The 21,736-nt window shown below is 48.0% G+C and overlaps 1 protein-coding gene and 1 long non-coding RNA gene across 28 annotated transcripts in view; both read left to right on the forward strand.

Moving 5' to 3' along the window:
* RAD51B (RAD51 paralog B) overlaps nt 1-21,736 on the forward strand; it is a 657,779-nt gene that overhangs the window by 464,756 nt on the left and 171,287 nt on the right. The window lies entirely within an intron of this gene.
* On the forward strand, nt 3,836-20,194 carry LOC149120076 (uncharacterized). Its single transcript, XR_016226517.1, has 3 exons — nt 3,836-3,970; nt 12,239-12,324; nt 20,056-20,194. It is a non-coding gene; the product is annotated as an uncharacterized LOC149120076 (long non-coding RNA).

A 21,736-nucleotide genomic window follows, 5' to 3' on the forward strand; every position in this document is an offset into this window, starting at 1 on the left:
AGGCAGTAAATGGCGACCCAAGTCCTGGGGTCCCTGCCACCAGTGTGGAAGACCTGGATAGAGTTCCTGGCTCCTGGCTTTGACCAGGCCCCTCCCTGGATGTTGCCAGCGTTTGGGGAGTGAACCAGGAAATGGACAATTGATCTCTTTCTCTCTTTTTTTCTCTCTCTCTGCCACTCTGCCTTTCGAATGCATACATACATACATAAAACTTGTAAAAAAAGCAAATAAAAAAAGACTTTTGGGGACTTCAGTGTAACTGCTACAAGACGATGGTAAGGTTATGGCCATAGGAAAAGGAAAGTTACCAGCTCTTTCTTGGACAGCTTTTCCTTATTATAAAATTTAAGAGAACGGAAACAATTGGCTTTTCGTGGTCTCTTCGTTAAATAGTTGCATAAATAAAAAGGACATAGAAACACTTTTCCTGAAGCTATAATGACACTCCTTACCAGTTAATTAAAATGGCCAATTTTCTTAAAATATTTATACTGGGGCCAGCACTGTGATGTAGCAGGTTAAGCCACTGCCTGCAGCGCCAGCATCCCATATGGGCATCGATATGAGTCCCAGCTACTCCACTTCTGATCCACATTCCTGCTAATGCACCTGGGAAAGCAGTGGAAGAGGCCCAAGTGCTTGGGTCCCTGTACCCACAAGCTCCTACCTTCAGCCTGGCCTAGTTCCAGCTATTGCAGCCATTCGGAGAGTGGACCAGAAGTTGAAAGACCTCTCTCTGTCACTCCCTCTCTCCTCTCTCTGTAATTCTGCCTTCCAAATAAATACATCTTAAAAAAAAACACACATTTATACCTATTCAAATATATTGCAGTGATCATTTAACTTCCTGTAATGAATACACACAGATGAGCGTACGTCAAAAAGTTTGTGGAAAATTGAAGTAAAAGATTTATTTTGCTGCAAAAAAAAATTTGAAATTCATTCCTAGTTTTTTCATAATATGCATTTTCCATGAGTAGAGACCCCTTTTATATAAAAATTGCTCTGTTATTATTTTAAACATCTGTTCTCTCAGCTTTGCCATTATGCTATTAATTGTGATCTTGGGCAGATCTTTTAATCACTTTGGGCCTCGTTTTTGTTTTCCTGTTAGATGTTAGGTTGGATGAATCAAAGATTGCTAAAATCTTCTCCAGCCCTGGAATTGTAATCCAGTGAGGTGAGCCTGGCGCTCAGGAGCGTTCAGCCAAGGATGGGGTTTTAATCCTGGTTTCCAGGGTCCTGTAATAGGTTTCAGCTGCAGAGCAGGGGACGCTGCTTCAACAGGGCTCCCTTGAAGACGGTTGTGGGGTAAGAACACGCAGCCAAGAGCAGCCAGCAAGAAAATGAACCACGCTGACCTGAGAGGGGTGCCCAGCAGGGGCTGTGCAGGGAAATGAAGTCCCTTCTGCTCTGATGCAGGGGAGGGAATACCAGTGACCTGGCCCAACCGAGAGAGATCTCAGCCACCCTGGATCCTGTACTATTAATATCTGCCAGCTGCAGGCCCAGAGCATCCCCCTGCTGAGATCAAAGGAGCCCCTATCTTAGCTGAAACGAGGTCATCTGCACAGGGCTGTAAAAGCGAGCCCTGGCGGGCTGCAGGGACAGGCCAGGGGGGAGGAGAAGTCAGGAGATGGGGAGGCTCTCTCACGCTCCTTTAATCTCGGCTGACCAGCTGTTGCCCTCCCAGTGTTTGTAAAGTTGAGAGTTCTTTGTTTTTGTGTTGCTGGGGTGCCCCCCTCCTTATTAAATTTGCGGCTGGTTTGTTGCTTGGATCAAGTGGACCCATGTTCACTGCTTGAGTCCATGGTATAATTCCCTTCATTGAGGTTTCCTTCCACTGTTGAGTTAGCCCACCTCCCAGATGGGAGAGCTAGAGAGAAGTTAAGCCCCTGACAAGAGGGCAAGTTAAATTTTCCCTGTTTAGTTAAAATAGATCCTTATATGTCCAGGGTGCTTGTCAGTTTTCAGCCTGCCTTTTACAAACAAGCTCAGTTGGGAGAATGGAACTTTCAGGAATTATGCAAATTGGCCAGAGTCACGGTCACCATCCTGGTGCGTTTCTCTCCCTGGTCTGTGCACATTCTGGTTATGTACATGTTCCTGTCGCCAAGACATTGAGAGGCAGAAATGTACGTGGAGTGAGAAAAAGACAAAGAAAGGGGAGGCTGCTTTAAGGGTGCCCCTGAGATTTCTGAAAATTCTTCTTGCTGTGTTTATTCTAGGGCAACGTCATCAGCAAGGTGATTGTTCCCATTCTATCAGAATTGAGCTTCTATTAGTGGGTGTGTACTGCTGACCTTAGACCAAGCCATGCGCCTATAATGTCAGAGCTGGCCTTCTGTTCATCTGATTCAGCATTTTATAGAAGAGATAAGAGCAGAAGTAAGGATTTTTGGTTCTATAGTCTATATTTTTCTAGAGCAGGCACTGTGAACTCATTTCCTTCTTCACTTTTTGTTCTGCTGACAGAGACTCAGGGGCGTAGTTTATCATAGAGATCAGTGATTGGTATTTTGTGACTGTTCTCTGACCAAGAATGTGTTTCTCGGCCCTTGCTAGTTCTTCCTTGTGGTCGCTGAAGACTGTTGGGCCTCAGTCCTAGGAAACATCTCTTTTCCCCATACTGACCAGTAAAGAAAGGTCCTTATCAGTCCAGCTGCCTGGAGATACCAGATCCTATTTTGAAATCACACCACGGTTTGAGCAAGAGAACTGGCTGAGTCCCCGTCTACCAGAACACACAGTTGGTAGGTGAGATTGCGTTACAGGGCCGGTCAGCCTTGTGCAAAACTGCAGCTCTGCTCCACCTAGACCATTGGCTTGCTTTTTTCTGATGACTTAACAAGGTGGCAGTTTCTTCAGGGTGGGACCGTGGTCCACTTGAGTCCCAGCAGGCTTCCTGGGGAGGAAGGCATTATTGGCCGCCATCCTGGTATTTGTGGCATCTGGCATATTAGTACTGTGTGATCTATAGCTTTGATAGTGTTGATAGAACAGAACACATAGAAGCTAAAAATGAAAGATTCAAGGATGGGTCAAGGAAAGAACACAAGAAAAAAAAAAAAAAGCAGAGCTTAACTAGAACCAACAGTGGTTTCTAGTTTTAGGGTTGGAAGTCTTTCTATTCTGGTTGGAGTCAGGGGAATTGATGGCTGATTTCATGTGCAAGAGAAAGTATTTTTGGATTCGGATTCTCTAACAAACCATCCCTGCAAAAAGCTGGAGTCCATTTGAAAGATTATATGCAAGTGCGTAGCTTGTGTCTCTTTTAAAATAAATTCAACAAGCAAGAGCAGCTCAGGATGGTTGCGGCGGCTTGGGGACTCATGGTTGTGAAAGAGGCAGACTTCAAAGCGTGGTCTGAATTTTCGCGTTTTATTTCCATGCTTGCTTTCCAGCTGGATCTGCTCTGGATTTACTGCAGGATGTTTGAAAATGTGGCTCCCTGCTAATCTCAGACAGTTGCTATGATCAATGGTTTCTTTCATTTCCGATAAAAAACACTGGTGTTTCTGCTTAAATTGTGTGTACTTTCAGCTTTATTATTATAGTTGTGATTTATTGTCCTGTATTACCCAAATTTGTAATCCATTAACCACAAACGTTGGGATGGGTTGGTCAAGTTAGCAGAGCTCTCTCGACACTTTGACTGTGAGATTCTTCAGAGCCCAACCTTAAACGGAATGTTCATGGGTTTGGGTAGGACCATGTACAACGGGATATGGGTGCAGCTGCTTTAAAGAACCGTACCTCGGGGGTGGGGTTGCAGGGTGGCTATAATTAGTGCCTTGAAAACATACCCTGTCACCATGTGACTGCAAGGTTAATATTAACAGCTATGATCAACATTATCAACACTAGCATTTCCGGAGCATTTTAGAATGTTTTTCGAAGATGAATGTCTTAATCCACCTCGAGCAACTGAAGCATGAAGGAGAGAAGAGACTTGCTCAGAGGCCACACAGTGAGTGAGAGGTGGTGCGGGTGGGAGCAGAAGTCTGAGCCCTTCCCAGAAAATCTTGGATTTGGACACTGCTGCCTCCTAGGAGTGAGTTCTGGATAAATATGCTCAGGTGTCCTGGGGACCTTTCAGTGTTTGACTCCCTGGCCCCAGCCACATCAACACACAAGACTCCACATGCTCTCTTCACAAGGACACGTCCACCTACATGCCCCACCATCCTCGTTGGTCAGTCCTCCATAGCACTGGGCTGAGCGTATGTGACTTCCAGCAAATGTTCCAATGCCATGAAAAGCCTGATTTATAGAAAAAGACTAAAAGCACCAAAGGAGAAAGAAAGAGTGGTATTTGGCTTAGGGAAGTCTAAATATTATGTGGGATGGGAGAGGCTGGAGTTGAGAAGCAATGGGCACAGCCTACAGATGTCTGAAAAGCTGTAAATCACAGGGAAGGGAACTCGCTGAGGATTTTCAGCAGGGCGGGCAGGGGGCAATGGAACCACGGCCAAGGGATCAAAAGGAGAGAGGGGGCACTGAAGCCAGCTCCAGGAAGTGCTTGTTACCCAGGAGCTCTGTTTTGCAAGTTCTCCTTGGCCAGAGGCAGCCATGCCGAGGCACAAGGTGCATCACAGCCCAGGGAGGGAAGAGCCCGAGAGTTTTCCCCGGCGACTTTGGTTCACATGAGCGCTGGGACAGACGAGTTGAAAGGATTTTCCCCGGCACGCTCAGACCTCTTTGCCATCTCTGATTGACTGTCGGGTCTCCCACATCTGCACGTGCTCCTGCTAAGGTCTCTGTGGCAAGCAGCCAGCTTTGTCCGTGGCCTCCGCCACAGAGGGGTCTGGTTAAAGGCTCAGGGAATGGGGTGTCAGGAGGTAGCATGCGCCTGAAGGCCTTCAATCTCGAAGGGTTTGCTGAGAAGAGATCCTTGTTGTCCACCACTGCAGAGAATTCTGTAACAAAAGGGAGAGACCTCCAGGTCAGAGAGAGCATCAGGGAGTGCCAGCCAATAACTCAGTTGGGGCTCTCATGCCGCACTGAATGCTTCCAGAACACATTCGTGATGTTTGCTAGGTCTCAAGGGAGGATGGTAACCAGGTCCAGTGAGGCGGTCCGGTCTGAGAAGGGCCCAGCTGGGCTCTGACCTAGGTTCTGACATCGCGATGCCCATCCCTTGTGAAGCCACATGCTCGGTCCAGCAAGGTGGATGATCTCTCCAGACGGTCAGGCTGTTTTCTGTCAAAGAGACGCAGAGGTTGTGTTTTCCCACTGGAGCCCGTGTTGCAGTGGTTCTCAAGCTTCAGAGTGCATCAGTCCCGCCTGGAGGGCTTATTAAATACACACACTCCTGGGCTCCTCATCCCAAAGTTTCAGCTGATTTGGGGAGAAGCAACAGAATTTATTTTTATTTTTCTTAAAAGATTTATTTATTTACTTGAAAGTTATAAAGTTACATAGAGAGAGGAGAGGCAGAGAGAGAGAAAGAGAGAGAGAGGGGGGTCTTCCATCTGCTGGTTCACTCCCCAATTGGCCACAATGGCCGGAGCTGCGCGGATCCAAAGCCAGGAGCCAGGGGCTTCTTCCGGGTCTCCCACGTGGGTACAGGGTCCCAAGGACTTGGGCCATCTTCTACTGCTTTCCCAAGCCACAGCAGAGAGCTGGATTGGAAATGGAGCAGCTGGGACTCTAACCGGCGCCCATTTGGGATGCCGGCACTGCAGGCTGGGGCTTTTACCCGCTGTGCCACAGTGCTGGCCCAGAGAGAATTCACATTTCCAGCAAATCCTCAGGAATTGATTACACCGTTGGACTAGGTAGCACACTTAGAGAACTGCTGGTTTATTCATTGAGTCCCTTTTGCTGTTCGGCACCACAGATACCGAGATGCATGTGTGTCTGAGAGAGGAGGCACGTAATGCAGCAGGCTGCCTGTAACACTCATGGCAACCATCTCCCTCCACTGTGTTAGCAGTGGAACTTTCTGTAGCTGTTGTCTCAAGACTGGGATAGAGCAGTTACTGGAAATTTTCAGGACTCCTTTGGTAGCAAGAAACCAAAGCCACTCAAGTTTGCTTTCTTTCTTTCTTTTTTTTTTTTTTAAGATTTATTTATTTCAAAGTCAGAGTTACAGAGAGAAAGGAGAGACAAAAACAGATTGATCTTCCACCCAGTGGTTAACTCCCCAAATGCTCTCAACAGCCAGAACTGAGCCAGTCTGAAACCAGGAACCAGGAGCTTCTTCCAGGTCTCCCACATGGGTGCAAGGGCCGGAGGCCTTGGTCCATCCTCTGCTGGGAGCTGGATCAGAAGCAGAGCAGCCCAGACTCGGACCGGCACCCTTATGGGATGCCAGCACTGCAGATGGTGGCTTAACCCACTGTACCACAGTGCCAGCCCCTCAAGTTGCTTTTAAAAAGGCAAGCCTATTAATAAAGGAAGCTAACTTTTGTGGGCCACATATTGTGTGCCTAGTAGCCACGTTATCACATTTAATCCCCACAACAACCCTCTGAGGATCTGATGCATTATCCCCCTTTGCAGATGAAGGAACTGGGGCGTAGCAGGCGACACGATGAGTGGCAGAGCCAGGATTCCAACCCACCGAGAGCTTCTCTAAGAGTATGATCACTTACTCTTACGCAGCTACGTGTAAATAGGGACTGAATCACGGCCACATCCCATGGAATTAGAAAGGCGACACTCGGGTCATTCTCCCCTTTTCTCATAGCCGCCTTGGCTTCCATGGTACTGACTCTTGTCCTTTTGATCTGATTGGCCCTGTTGTCCTTCACACCTGGTGATTCTGCGCATGCGTTGTCCTTTTACCCAGTTGGCCACATCCAGTAGGTCATATGGCAAAGAACAGGGCCAGTGCACCTCTCCTTTAAGCAGGGTTCAGGGGTAGAGGCATTTTCCCCCTAAGTGGTTATATATGCAGGACAGATTCGTTAAAAAGGAGTACCCATGGGGTAGTGTTACAGCATAATGGATTAAGCGGCTGCCTACAATGCTGGCATCCCATATGAGAACTGATTCATGTCCTGGCTGGTCCACTTCTGATAATGCACCTGGGAGAACAGTGGAGGATGGCCCTTGGTCCCACATGGGAGGCCCAGAGGAAGCTCCTGGATCCTGGTTTCAGCCTACCCCAGCTTTGGCCGTTGTGGCCATTTGGGGCATGAACAGACAGATGGACGATCTCACTCTCTGTCTCTCCCTCTCTATTTCTGTAACTCTGCCTTTCAAATAAATAAAATAAATTTTAAAAAAAGAAGGAGTACCTATAGTGTAGGTATCCCAGCATATCATCTAATGGAGGACATTGCCCAGCTGAGCAATGTTAGTACAAGTGTCCTCAGTGGGACTGTGTGCTCTGTTGATTCCTTCTCAGCATCCCTTCCTTCCAGATCAACTTGTTGGTATTAGCTACCCATCACTAGTCCACGCTGGGAAACCTATCTGCTTTTCTGTTTTGTTTTGTTTTGTTTTGTCTTGTTTTTAATAAAGAGTTAGACAGTGAGAGACAGAGACAGAGAGAAAGGTCTTCACCCCCCAAATGGCCGCTATGGCCGGAGCTACACCGATCCGAAGCCAGGAGCCAGGTGCTTCTTCTTGGTCTCCCATGTGGGTACAGAGGCCCAAGCACTTGGGCCATCCTCCACTGCCCTCCCAGGCCATAGTAGAGAGCTGGACTGGAAGAGGAGTAGCCGGGGCTAGAACCTGGCGCCCATATGGGATGCCGGTGCCACAGGTGGAGGATTAACCTAGTGTGCCATGGCACTGGCCCCCAATCTACTGGTTTTTTAAATCAAAATTTTATAAGGAAAACATGTTCCTTTTAGCCCCAGCTAACCATCTGGCTCCTCTTTGGTCTAATTTCTTTAAACCCACATCAGTTGTAGAGTTTGTCTTCATGAGGGAAGAGAGGTCTCTTCCATTAATCGGGAATCCACTGTTGTCTCTAAACTGTGACTCTCTGATGAGACATGAGGCCTGCACTTTGCTACATGCCGGCATAAGTTATGTCCCATCCACACATAGAAGCGCTTTGGCACAGACAGTATCCCATGACCAGCCTTTGTCTATCAACTGCTTACCAACAACAACAAAAAAACCAGAAGCCGGTGTGGCAGCTGCTTAACAAATGTATTTTGTAGAGAACTCTATCTCCAAGTCACATCCTGTCCATAATTTACAATATGCTGGAGCAAAATTACTCTGTACCCTAAGGAAAGGGTCTGAGTTTTATGGGTTAAATGCAAATGTGATGAGTGTGTCTGATGTTTGTGTCTGTGGGGGTAGGGCCATGTTCACTAGAAGACAATATCGTTTTTGGCTGTGATGTCGATTTTCTTAATCACATTGCTCTCAAATAGTCTCCTAAAGTCAGCTGAGAGAACCAAATTTCTTGTCAGTGTCCCCTTCAGCTGTAAAGGATATATGCTACTTCAGTGGGCAGGGGATTAAGGAGACAACCTTTCCTTGGTTTTAAAATATGATATGTAGATAAAATTAGAGGGGCTGGCATTGCAGCACAGTGCCTAAAGCCACTACTTGCTGTCCTGGCATCCCATGTCAGAGCGCTGGTTTGAGTCCTGGCCTGCTTCCAGTCCAGCTCCCTGCGAATGTGCCTCAGAAGGCAGCAGACAATGGCCCAAAGAACTTGGACCCCTACCACATATGCAGGAAACCAAGATGGTGTTTCTGGCTCCTGGCATTGGCCTGACCCAGACCTGGCTTTTGCTGGCGTTTGGGGAGTGAACCAGCAGATGGAAGCTCGCTCTCTGTCTGTCTTTCTCTCCCTCCTTTCCTCCCTGTTTCTCTGACATTCAAATAAATACATTTTTAAAACAACATGCTGGGAAAGTATCAAAAGACATTGTATCTGAGTTGTATGACAAGGCAAATAGGTCCCCAAGACAGCTCTAGACCAGAGATAGAATCAGCAGTCAAAATCTTTAAAAACTAGGACTGATGTTGTGGCACAGCGGATTTAAGCCACTGCTTGCAAAGCCAGCATCTCATATCGGAGCACCAGTTCAAGTCCCAGCTGCTCTGTGTGATCCAGCTTCCTGCCAATGTACCTGAGAAAGCAGTAGAAGATGACCCAAGTTCCTTGGTTGCTGCCGTCCCTGTGGGGAACTTGTATGGAGTTGTAGGCTGCTGGCTTTGACCAGGCTCTGCCCCAACTGTTGTGGCCTTTTGAGGAATGAACCAACAGGTGAAGGATCTCTTTCTCTCTGTCTCTCCCTCTCTCTGTTGCTCTGCCTTTCAAAAAAAAAAAAAATCTTAAAAAAGCAAATCATGAAAAGTTAGACCTGGGAAACAAAGTTTGGTGAATAAGTGTGTGTCAGAGTCCCAGGCCTAGAACCAAGGCCAGCCAGGAGGAATGACCTTGCTCTTTTAGGGGACCCAGCTGGACCTGAGGGGAGTAGCTGACCCTCTGACTAGGAAACATAGTACAAAATTAAGATCAGCCTGCAAGAAATCCTTTCAGAGTTGTTAGAACACCAGTTCCTTGAGGACAACAATAGTTGTCTTTTCTTTGTTCACTGCTGGGTCCTCAGAACATGGGTTGTCAATGGCAGTGCTAGTTACTCGATAAGCATTTGATGAAGGAATGAGGAACGTGCATCTACAGGAGTGACAATCCAAGATTTAAAGCTTCATACCCCCAGACACCCCCAAGAAGCAGGAAGCCACCATCGTAATTGTTCTCACCCAGTCATCAAGTCTGCTCCACAGTCCCCTCACTCCTGTGTGTGATGACTGACAATAGGCTGTGCAGGGAGAGTGGCAGAAAGGAAAGAACAGAAGCCTCATGGCTCAGCTTTTGAAGGAAGAACCTCCCATGTTCACACAGGGTGGTGACTCAAGTAGTTGGGTCTGACCCAGCACCTACAGTCTAGTGGGTCTTGTGCTAGGTGGCTGCCGGAGGTACAGGAACAAGAGCTGGCACGCCTGTTCTTTGGGAAGCTCCCGGTCTAGGCTGCGGAAGGGGGAGTGTGACGGAGAGTGAACAAAGTGTGCTCTGGGCCATGATGGTGCCAGATCCCGGATGTTGCTGGCGGAAGCACATGGGATCCAAGCAGCAAGGAGACACTGGAGCTGGATGTTGAAGGGTCAGCAGGAGTTCCCAAGAGGAGAAGGAAGAGGGGAAGGTGCTCCTGGCAGAGGGAAACATCAGTGTAATGGAACAGAGGCAGGGACCAGATGGTGAAGGCCTCATCCGTGATGCTCATCAGTGTGGGACACAGAGAAGTGACAGGGTTATTTCGTAATTCAAGAAGGTTTGGCCGGCGCCGCGGCTCACTAGGCTAATCCTCCACCTAGCGGCGCCGGCACACCGGGTTCCAGTCCCAGTCAGGGCGCTGGATTCTTTCCCGGTTGCCCCTCTTCCAGGCCAGCTCTCTGCTGTGGCCCGGGAGTGCAGTGGAGGATGGCCCAAGTGCTTGGGCCCTGCACCCCACGAGAGACCAGGAGAAGCACCTGGCTCCTGCCATTGGATCAGCGCGGTGCGCCTGCCGCAGCAGCCATTGGAGGGTGAACCAACGGCAAAAAGGAAGACCTTTCTCTCTGTCTCTCTCTCTCACTGTCCACTCTGCCTATCAAGAAAAAAAAAAAAAAGAAGGTTTCTCAGCCACAGCTTACAGGCTACAAGGGCACATAGGGATAGGAAACTTGGATTTTGATCTCTTTGCGGGGTATCGTTTTGGGTTGGGGGTAGCCCTAAACATCTGACAGCAATGAGAACTTTCTAGGGTCCTGGGTATCCAGCCCTGGTTTCAATTTCCTACCTCAACAACCTGGGAAAGAATTCTGTGGTGCACCAGGTTTCTGAATAATGTCAGGTGAGCGCTGCGTTGATGGTGGTGCCTTGTGGTTAGAAATGGGGCCAGGCTGTATGCAAGACTGCTAGGAGGTGCAAAAAACAAATGATTTAAAGTATGAAATGACACTGTGGTGATAAATTTATGTTCCTTTTGCTAATGCTTGCCAGATAATAATATTGGTTATCTCCTGTATACCAGGTACTATACTAAGCACAGTAAAACTCAAATTTGTGGGGTTCAGTTCTTACCCTTATTTTAGAAGCAAAGAAATGGAAGCACAAGGCATGTGCATAAGTTGCTGATGATCCCGTAACTAGCAACTACTTGAGATTCAAGCCTGGAGCCTGGCTTCAGAAAGTCTAGGCCTTAGCCGCCGTGCCTTTGCTGGCTCTGCGAGAAGATACTGCAGCTATCTCGGATAGCACGTGTTCAGTTTCTGTCGCTGCCAGATTTGAGAGTCCTGTGCTTCCACATGGTCACGGCTGTTCTTTGTGCAACCCTGGACCCTCTCTACAGACAGACCTTGGAGAAGCATGCGATTTAACAGCACTGCATTTGCAGTCAGGAGACTTGTGTTGAAAGAGCCCCTGTGCCACCAACCATGTAGTATTTTTTGTAATTTTTAAAAGAGGTTTATGTATTTATTTGAGAGGTATAGTTATAGAGAGAGGGCAGATAGAGAGAGACAGGGGTCTTCCATATGCTGGTTCACTCCCCAGATGGCCGCAACATCTGGAGCTGGGCCGATCTGAAGCCAGGAGCCAGGAGCTTCCTCTGGGTGCCTCAGATGGGTGCAGGGGCCCAAGCACTTGGGCTGACTTCTATTGCTTTCCCAGGCCATAACAGCTGGATTGGAAGAGGAGCAGCCGGGACACGAACCAGTGCCCATGTGGGCTGCCACAGGCAGAGGCTTAGTCCACTACGCCACAGTGCCAGGCACACCACGTAGTTTGAACAAGTTGTTCCACTTCTCTGGGCATCATTCCCTCTGCTATACATGTAGGGGATTGCATTTGGTGCTTTTTCTGTTGCATTCTGGCTTCGGTGAGCAAATTGATAGGTTCTCTGTCCAGCCACAGACAGGCGTCTCTGTTCATCATGCACAGATTATCAGAGCAGGCTCCAAGCTGGGCCAACCGCCCCCTGAGCATTTCAGCACATCCCTTTGTCACTGTTATTATCTGGAACAGCAATCTCCACATTTTTAAAATTTACAACCCAATATTTTTGAGCATGTCACCCCAAAATGCATAAAATTGCTACCTGTAAAATATAGTGTTACTATTCTATGAAGTTATGTAAAACACACCACCAGAAGTAGGCTTTTTTTTTTTTTTAATGAGGCAAGTTCTTTTATTTTCTTCCCACATCCCAGTGAATCATCATATGTTTGCCACTGGATATAATTCACATTCCTTCCTTCCTTGTTTGCATTTCAGAGCTTTTTACTGTCCCAAGAAGAGTAATACTAAACCCAAAATTTGAGCACTGGTTCCATTCATCCAATCGTTCATTCACTCATTCAGTGAGTACAGAGCACCTATCGTGTGAAATGCTTGCCAGGTGTTCAGGGGGTAACAAAATCAATATTAGATTCAGCCCCTGCCTTAGAGAGCATAAAGGCTGATTCGGAATTTTGTCGCCTTTGCCTGGTTGGAAGCCTAGAAGCCTTGCATACTATAATGAAGCTACACCTTCTGTCTAAACTGGCTGTGTGTTGCTATGACTGCAGATAAGACAGGAAAAAGACAATAAGGAGAGGCCAAGAAATGAGGGCCTCACACATGGAACAGTTAAAAGTCACACCGTAGTAGTATGGCACCTAGTGAATCTCCAGTTCGAAGGAGAGGGGTTTTCAATGCCAAATGCACTCACACAGTGGGGAAGGCATCCTGAGCTTCGGGATGGTGACTTGGGTCCACCACCTTTGGATATCAGGTTAGAACCAAACCGTACTCCCTGACTGGCCTGGCCCGAATCACAGTGTATGCAGTGCCCTGGATGTCAGCCTGTAGACCACCTCCATCACTGGGTTAGACCTGTTCATAAAGTGGCAGGCTGGGAATCAGCCTGATGTTTTACTGGGAACTCACCGCCAGGCGGGCCAAGGTAGCTTGGTGCAGTTCAGCACCTGTGGCCAGCTGTTTAATGAGCACCAAATCAGATAAACTGCCGTTTGGTTCCCATGCTCTCTCTAGACACAAACGATTAGGCGTGTCCTGGTGGGATGGCTGAGTTAGGAGCCTGGCTGTCCTGTGCGGGTCATCTGGTTTTCCTGCCCCTCCAGGCTAGAGGAGGAGGAGCTGTGAAAAAGCTCTTAACCCCTGAGGGCTGATGAGCTCTGTTCAGAAATGTTTGCAGCCAGTGCCCTACTATCTATGGCCGTTTCCAATAATTATCCAAAGTTTGATTTAATCATTTTCCTCCTCCCTTGGGATTGGCCTAGAGAAGTAGGAGATTGGAACTGACAAGGCTTATTCACATTGTCCTGCTCAGTTCATTTGTCTGTGACCTGGGCAAAGTTGCCCGTGACTCTGGTGAAGCTCACAAATGAAATCTTAGCCCTGTTGGGTTTCTGATTGTAGGAGAAATTATTTTCTTCACAAGCACACACAGGTCAGCTGGGAGTAGCATGACTGATCCTAGACTTGCATTAGAACAAGCCCAAGCTGAGCAGCCCTCCCAGGGCAATCATCTAACAGGGGTAAGAGTGACCCAGGGTGGCCTTTGGCCAACCTGCATGAGAACCACGATGGTATGGAGGAAATATAATCTTGACCCTTTGATCTACACATGAACGCTCTTTTTTTTTTTTTAAGATTTATTTATTTATTTTAAAGCATTACAGAGAGAGAGCAAGAGATCTTCCATCCTCTTGTTCACTCCCCAGATGGCTGCAATGACCAGAGCTGGGCTGATCCAAAGCCATGAGCCAGGAGCTTTTTCCGGGTCTCCCATGTGAGTGCAGACGCCCAAGGACTTAAGCCATCTTTTCTCAGGATCATTAGCTGCTTTCTTCAGGCTCATTAGCAGAGAGCCGGATGAGAAGTGGAACAGTCGGGACTCGAACCAGTGCCATATGGGATCCCAGTGCTGCAGGCGGTAGCTTTACCCACTACACCACAGCACCCCCTCCCACCCCCAACACTCTTGCAGTTCTAAGAGTGCCTGGAGTTTGTGATGAGTGTGTGCTGGGGGAAATCTTTGCAATCACGTTAAGTTAGTCATGCTGTTTCTTTGGGGAGAGTTCAGTGGGGAAGGGCTGGTGGAGAAAGAGCAGAAGAATGTGTGTTGATCCCTGGAAGACAGTGTATGTGTGCCAGGCGGTGGGTCACGCCATCAGGAAAGGTATTGAGAAAGGCAAGGAAGCTGATGAGAAAGGAGGTGACTTGTGTTTGCCAGGTCACTGTTATTCAGACCCAAAGTGGCTGAGAAAGGAAATCCAGAAACCTACATGACAGCTCCTCTTGGATTGGATGAAAATATTGATTTGTTTTCTTCCTAGTTGGAATTTGACAGGGCCAGTTCATGTCTGGGTTTTCAGCACTTCACACAGGGCCCTTTTGTCTTGAGAGGCGGCTGGACTGGTTTTTCCTCCAGGCAGGTGCACAGAGGGTGTTCATTGTAGCCTGAAACACGAACACCAAGCCCCTAGGCCCCGATCCACACCCTGTAGCGTGGCTCGAGGAAATAAGGCGGACAATGATTCTTGCGACAAGGCCAGCACTGTAAATGCCACTCCTGAATGAAATATTTCTTCAGACTTTCTGTCCGTAACCTGATCGTCTCTTAAAACTTAATTATATGTCAGGAGAAAGGAAGCCATTGGCTCCTCCGGCTGCCCAGGTTGGAGGAGAGTGCACAATGGGGCATATCCGATTCGCGGCCTTACTTAGGTAATCAGATGAATATCTCCCGAATTGAATTTACCCTTTTGATACGGAACCTCTCAGCTGCCTTGTTTCACATCTCAGATTCTGACAAGGCTGCACAGCCTTTGAGTCATTTCCCTGAAATCGTCATGCGGGAAGCCTGGGCTCTTTCGAGCACTTTTTGGGACTTGTACCAATTAAATCTGTTTCTGGCACACTTTTAATGGCACACTTTCCCCTGAGTCAGCAATTGCTGCAGAATCTGAGGTCATCTGTTTAATTTAAAAGCAAAGGTTAAGGAACAACCATTCCAGGCTTCGTCGGCCAAGCCCCTGTGGCTTTGAAAGGGGGTGATGGGGGGGGGGGCTAATAAACTGGATGTCTTATACACCAGATAAGTTAGTTACCATGTTTCTGTTCACTCAGAATGGAACCAGGTCTGCCCATACCCTCCCTGCCAACCTGGCTCTCCCTTTCTCTTGTCACTCATCCCTTTGTCCTGGAGCTGTCACGCGCAAGACGGGAACCTCTCCTTCTCCCTGTTCTTGCAAAACAAGCATCTGGACTGGATTTTTGTCAGCTGGGGTTGAGAGAAAGAGAACTGTAAATGATGCGGTGACTTTTTAAATTTATTTGTCCTTATTTATTTATAGCTATTCTTGAAGCCAGAAAGCAAGATGGAGCCCTTGGTTGTAGGGTCTGGAAGAACATACAGGGAGTGGTGTTTGCCTCCTATTGTTTTCTAAATCATATCAAGGAGAGAATTACATAATTCCCAGCTTGGGTGTTTGGTTATTGTTGTTGTTGTTTTTCCCTGAAGGACATTCTGTGCGTCAGAATTCTTCATTGTGTTAGCTTATTGAGTGTGCCCTTCTGTCACAGAGAGAGAAGGAAATGGGACCGGCGGTGCTGGAGAGTGAGCCGCTGGTTGGTGGAGACTGAACCCCTGGGCTGGGGTTGGGGGGGCGACTGAGCCTTTGCCAAAGAACACGCCTGGATCCTGCTCCTGCAGCGCCCGCTTGACCTCCCGATCTTACAAATCCCAAAGAATCCCATTCACCTTCTCGTTATTTAAGATAATAGAAGGCTCCGTAAGAGGCTTTATGAAACGCTTTGCTGTGCCCTTAGACCTTGCTAAGGACCGGTGCCTTGGGGTTCACTAATGGTTTCAGAAACACCACCTTCCAGAGGAGGCCCAGTCACACCAGGGCGTCCTGGGGCTCCTTCCCGGCCTGTGGTTTGAGAAGATTCCTTGATTTTCTCTCACTGACATTTGTATCTGTGTTTTTTTGTTTTCTTTCTTTCCTTTTTTTTTTTTTTTTTTTAATGAGGCTGTTTGGGAATGAGGTTTGCTGCCCACAGGCATTTTCTTCCCTAGGGAAGAGACTGGTTGGTCGGCTCCCTGCCACCCAAGCCCATCTTCCTCCAGCTGAACAATGGAGCTGAATGTTCTCCTTCTTGCTAAGGGTTAGTCTCTGTTGTGATGAAAGTGAATTGGAACCAAATGCATTTTCTATTGGAACAGCTGCCGTGGATCTCAGCTCTTAGACAGGACTGCGAGGCAGGCTTTGTAAAAGCAGAGGGGGGAATCTTTGCTGTAATGTCACAACACCAGTTATTTCACTCTCAGGTCTCTGAAGGTACCTTTAATGCAATGCAACCCTATTCTGTGATGGTTCTGTGTCACTTGAAGATGGGTGTTTCCTGTGAGGCCTTCGGAATGTGAACAGATTCTTTCACAAGTTATCTTGCTATGGCCTGGGGAGCTATTCTTACAGCAAGACCCCTCATTAACTGTGAAGGCATAAAGGATAGCTCATGTTCTCCGCCAAGAAAGGCGGCTCTGTTTCCAGGGGTCTGATAGGAGCATTTGAGACAGAGCAGCCTCATCGAGAGTGGGTGTCTGCTGCCCACTCTCCAGTTGTTAGAGTAAAAGCCAACTCAACGGCACTGGTGCTGGCAGTGAAATGAGCCACAGAGAGGTCATTACTCATCACTGTCACAAATCAGGGCTCTGGATCAGGAAGCGGGAGGCCTGAGGGTAAAGAATGTTTATTTTCCAAGAGAGAAGAAAGGAGACTCACAGAGAGGTAGAGGAAGGTGAAGGGCAAAGCATGAATGCAGCCAGACATTAAGCAACCCTGCATCTTGCAAGATCACAAAGCCAAAGCGTTCCTGCTAGACTTAGTTGTAATTAGCGAAGCCGTGGAGGTCCCCAGCCTGCACTTAGAACCGTCCACAACATAGGCACTGCTGAAACAATAACAACTTTCATTAAACCTCCTTCAAGAAACACCTTTAAATGCAGTGTTGTTTGCTGTGAAACACTCCAACTAATGGGAGAGTCGGGATATTTGCCAAATGTGGCAGGTGAATTGACCCAGAGCTGCTAGTACTGGACCCTGACGGTTTCTTCTAACACAGAGAAATGAGAAGACGTGGGGAAACGCTTATGCTAGCTGTGGTGCTTAGGGAATTTCAACAGAACACGAAGTTATTATAAAAGGAGTATTGAGAGACAAGCCGGGATGCTGTATGTGAATAAATTGGCTGGCTATCTTGGAGAAACAGCTTAATGAAGACGTAAGATTGTTTGTACGTTGTTGTTTGATTCTGCTTTTTTATGTTAGTTTTTGGTGCCATCGTCGGGCATGTCAGTCCTGTCCTTTCTGTTTCTTACACCTCAAGGTCTTAAAGGTGAATTAGTGTTGAAACAGCCAGCAGCCTGATAGATGGCTCTGGGTGAGATCTGTAAAGCCTTGTGGGGATGCCCACATGTCTCCTGTGTAGAACTCCTCTTCCTGTGGCGTCTTCAGTCGCGGGTGGTCTTGGGTGCAAGTAGAATCAGATGCTCTGTTGGCTCTAGGATGGAAGGGATTATATCAAAGCTTTCTGTGCACTCTTCCCTTCCGGCACCCAAGCCTGATTTCCTCTTATCACCGGAAGGATTTTCCATTGTTGCACCTTTCATTCCCTGTCCCTGTGTTTCTTACAAAGCCACAAAGCCTGTAGACCACCTGACAGATATGGTCCCAGCAGTGTTGGGGGAGAACTCCCTGCTGGCGTCAGGACCCCCATGAGAGGTATGAGTCCTGGAGATGAGACCCATCAGGCTGGATGCAGCAGGCGAAGAGAGCAGCCTTTTGAAAGAGGAGGTCACCTGGGGGCCCCGGCATTGTAGTGCAGCAGGGAAAGCTGCCGCCTGCAGTGCCAGCATCCCACAGGGGCACCGGCTTCTGTCCCAGCTGCTCCACTTCTGAGGCAGCTCCCTGCTGATGACCTGGGGAAAGCAGTGGAAGATGGCCCAGGTGCTTGGGCCCTTGCACCCACGTGGGAGACCTAAAAGAAGCTCTTGGCTTCTGTCTTTGGCCTGGCCCAGCCCTGGCCATTGTGGCCATCTAAAGAGTGAACCAGTAGATGCAAGATCTCTCTCTCTCTGTAACTTTCAAATAAATAAATAAATCTTTAAAAAAAAATGGAGAGCACCTTTCTTGGGGTGACTGTTTGGCATGGCAGTTTCGTTGGTGGTAAGAGGTCCGTGCCCCATACTGGAGTACCTGGGTTTGAGTCCCAGCTGCAGCTCCTGACTCCAGTTTCCTGCTAATGCGCACTCTGGGAGGCAGAAGATGATCGGCTCAAGTATTTGGGCTCCTATCACCCACACAGAAGACTTGAATCATGTTCCTGGCACCTGGCTTCAGCCCTGACCCAGCCCTAGCCATAGCAAGCATTGCAGTGAGGGAGAAAACCAGTAGATAGGAACTCTCCATCTTTCTCCTCTCAAGAAAAAAAAAAAAGGCAGATCATCTTTCTGCTAAAAACTGCCAGTTTGAAACCAAACTGCTGGTTCACTTCCCAAATGGCCACAATAGCCAGGGCTGGGCCAGACATCAGGAACCTCATTCTGATCTCTCATGTGGTAACAGGTGTCTAAGTACTTGGGCCACTGTTTGCTGCTTTTCCAGGCACATTAACAGGAAGCTGAATTGGAAGTGGAGCAGCTGAGACTGGAATCAGTGCTTCCAGACAGGATGCCAGCATTACAAGTGGCTGTTTAACCTGCTGTGTGCCAGTGCCAGTTCCGTGCTAAAGTGGCTGTTTAACCTGCTGTGTGCCACAGTGCCAGTTCCCTGCTGAAGCGGCTGTTTAACCTGCTGTGTGCCAGTGCCAGTTCCCTGCTGAGAATGTTGTCCCTCCCAGAGTGCCTATCAGCCATTGCACAGCTTATTGATGATAAACCCATTTAGACAGTGGTTTTCCATCCATTGCCTCTTATCTCCTCATCTCCCATTTATCCAACTCTGCCCATTTTGTCTTTTTTTTTTTAAAGGTGTATTTACTTATTTGAAAGGTAGAGTTTCAAAGAGGGAGAGGCAGAGGCAAAGAGAGAGAAATCTTCCATCTGTTGGTTCATTCCCCAAATGGCCACAGTGGCCAGGGCTGAGCCAGACCAAACCAGGAGCCAGGAGATGCATCCTGGCCTCCCATGTGGATCGGGGGGCCCAAGCACTTGGGCCATCCTCTGGTGCTTTCCCAAGTGCAGCAGCAGCAGGGAGCTGGATTGGAAATGGAGCAGCCAGGACTCGAACCGGTGTCCATATGGGATTAACCCCAGGCTTAATCCAGTATACCACAGCTCCAGCCCCACCCATCTCGTCTTTAAAGGGATGAGTCTTGATCTCTCCAGAAGGCTTCTGTGAGTGGAGGATGCAGAATAGATTGTTGGTACCATGGCTACCTTGGTAACTGCAGCCCAACACTTAATCTAGTAAAACAAAGAAAAACAAACAATAAAATCAGTTTTAATAGAGTACCCCTAGGCAGCTTTGTCTGAGGAGGAAACTCATGAGAAAATGAGACTTAATAAGCAGGCCATGTGGGAAACAGGTAGTTGGTATTTTAAAGTCTTGAGGCTTGAACTTAAGAATATGCCTCCTACTGCCCATCTCTTTCAAATAGAGAGTGGTGTATATACAACATCAGGAGAAAATTCAGGAAAAAAGCCTGTTTTAAAAAATTTCTGGGAAATCTGGCCACTGTGTTTCTGCGGCCAGTGATAAATGACAATGCCACCAGCGATGACCTAGGACATCCTGAATTCTTGCTCTTATGAAGAGCTTGAACTCTCTTTCCAAAGGGTATCCTGTTCCCATTGCAATCCTCAGACTATCTCCGCTCAAGATCATCTGTTCCCCTTCTCTTGTCCTGCTTAAAATAGCGCCAGGGCTGTGTGGGAGGCCTTACCTATGGATGTGGACCTCAGCTGGTGGGAGGCAGGTAGCTGGGTGTGCACTGTAACGCAGTGAATCACCCCTGGGAAGCTGGTACTGTTATTTTCATCCATACGGTGCAAATCCACTCTGTATTATTTTGACCACTTGCAGGGATAGCTTGGTGTTCTTGATCCACAAAGGCCCCAGGAGCACCGTGGAGAAGAAGAAATGTGGTTTAACAAAATCTAAACAGAAAGTGTTGGCAAGAGGTGTTTAGGTTCTAAACACCAACTACAAAGATGGAGTTAGTCTGCACTGACACTACCTAAATGGTGGGACAAGCAAAATGCGATTTCCTGGACCCTCTTAGTTGTTTGGTGTCCCTGCCCCATCAAAGAGGCATATGGAACTACTGTCTTCCAGCTGAAAACCCGCTGCAAGTTGAAGTCCACAGGGAGCTGAGTTTACTTCTTTACCCCTGTCCCGTCCAACCATCAAGACAAGGTTGGTAGGAAGGATCTGTGTTGGACCACACAGATTTCCCAGTCTTAAACCTGTTGTTGTCGGAGGATAGCTGGGTCAACAGGTGCACACCCAGCCAACCTCCAGTTTCCCTGTACCAAGGCAGCCGGACTTTAAAGAAAAGCAGAAATCCCAGTCCTGGAAATGATTCAAGTACACAGGTACTTCAGAAAGTTGGTGGAAAATGTAATTAAAAGATACGTTTATCTTGGTGTGGAAACCTTTGGAAATCCTGCTTGCTTTTTTCAAAATACTTAACTTTCCATGAACTTCTCAAAGATCCTTGTAGTTCTCAAGGCCCGATTAAACGAAAATGTCTTGTCAGCAGTTCCTTTGCCTGGTGTATGGGTTTTGCCAGCATAACTAACAACTCCTTCATGTTTCTTTTTTTCCCCCACTGTCTTGTTCTGTTTGGTTCACTTGGTGATAGCCTTTCTCTCTGAAGAATTAGTGGAAGATAAAATGTTGCTAAGAGCCATTTGGATAGTGCTGAAAATATTTGGAAAGAAATGGAGGGCGCAGGCATTGTTAACAAAACAGCCTGGTTAGAAGTAGTAGGCACGGAAGAGAGGAATTAAGGGCATTTGTGATCCCGCAGAACAAACAACCACAGACAAGCCCTTGGTTCGCGAGAACCCGCCGTGGCCGAGACCAGTGGTTGAGGACGCCGGGGCATGGTGCGTCAGCCACCACATGATTCTAGCTCTCAAAGTTTTGGAGGGAGGAGTGTGCTGAGTTTTGAGGCCTCTGCTGGTTTCTTATTCAAAACATTATTTCAGGCCCAAGCCCCTGATCACACCCGTGGCTGCTTATACCTGGCGAATTCGGCGATGTGTGTGGGAACCGCACTGCGTGTCCGGGGGGCCTTCCATCTGCCTGCTCTGTGACTCTCTTCTCCTTTCAGTGCCTCCAGACTCGGGCTCCAAAGAGGGACACAGCAGCTGGATGTCATTCTCTGGGGCTGCGGCCCGGACACGCATCTTTCTGGAAGGATGACTGAATCCCCTTCTCAAGTCAGAGCTCTCTTGATGAGCGGAGCGGCTCCTTTTGTTTGTTGTTTTTAGCAGCATCACTGTCTTTCACGGGTAGCTTACAGCGACGTGTCTGAAAGCCCCTTCCAGCTGGGAAGCTGCCCGGCTCCCACCAGCTGAGTTGGGGGATGGCGTCCCTTTAGTTCCGCTGCTGCCTGTGGACTACAAGGGCTCCACTTCCAGCCCTGGCCACAGTGGCCCTTGTCTGTCGTGCAGACTTGGCTCTGTTCGCTGGGTTTTCATTCTCCAGCCATCTGGGCGTTTTGAGCACCCCTCTTATCTCAGTACCTTGGCACTCA

Source organism: Oryctolagus cuniculus, chromosome 20 (genome assembly GCF_051225735.1).
Source record: "Oryctolagus cuniculus isolate XC-2025 breed Fujian yellow rabbit chromosome 20, ASM5122573v1, whole genome shotgun sequence".
Taxonomy (NCBI): domain Eukaryota; kingdom Metazoa; phylum Chordata; class Mammalia; order Lagomorpha; family Leporidae; genus Oryctolagus; species Oryctolagus cuniculus.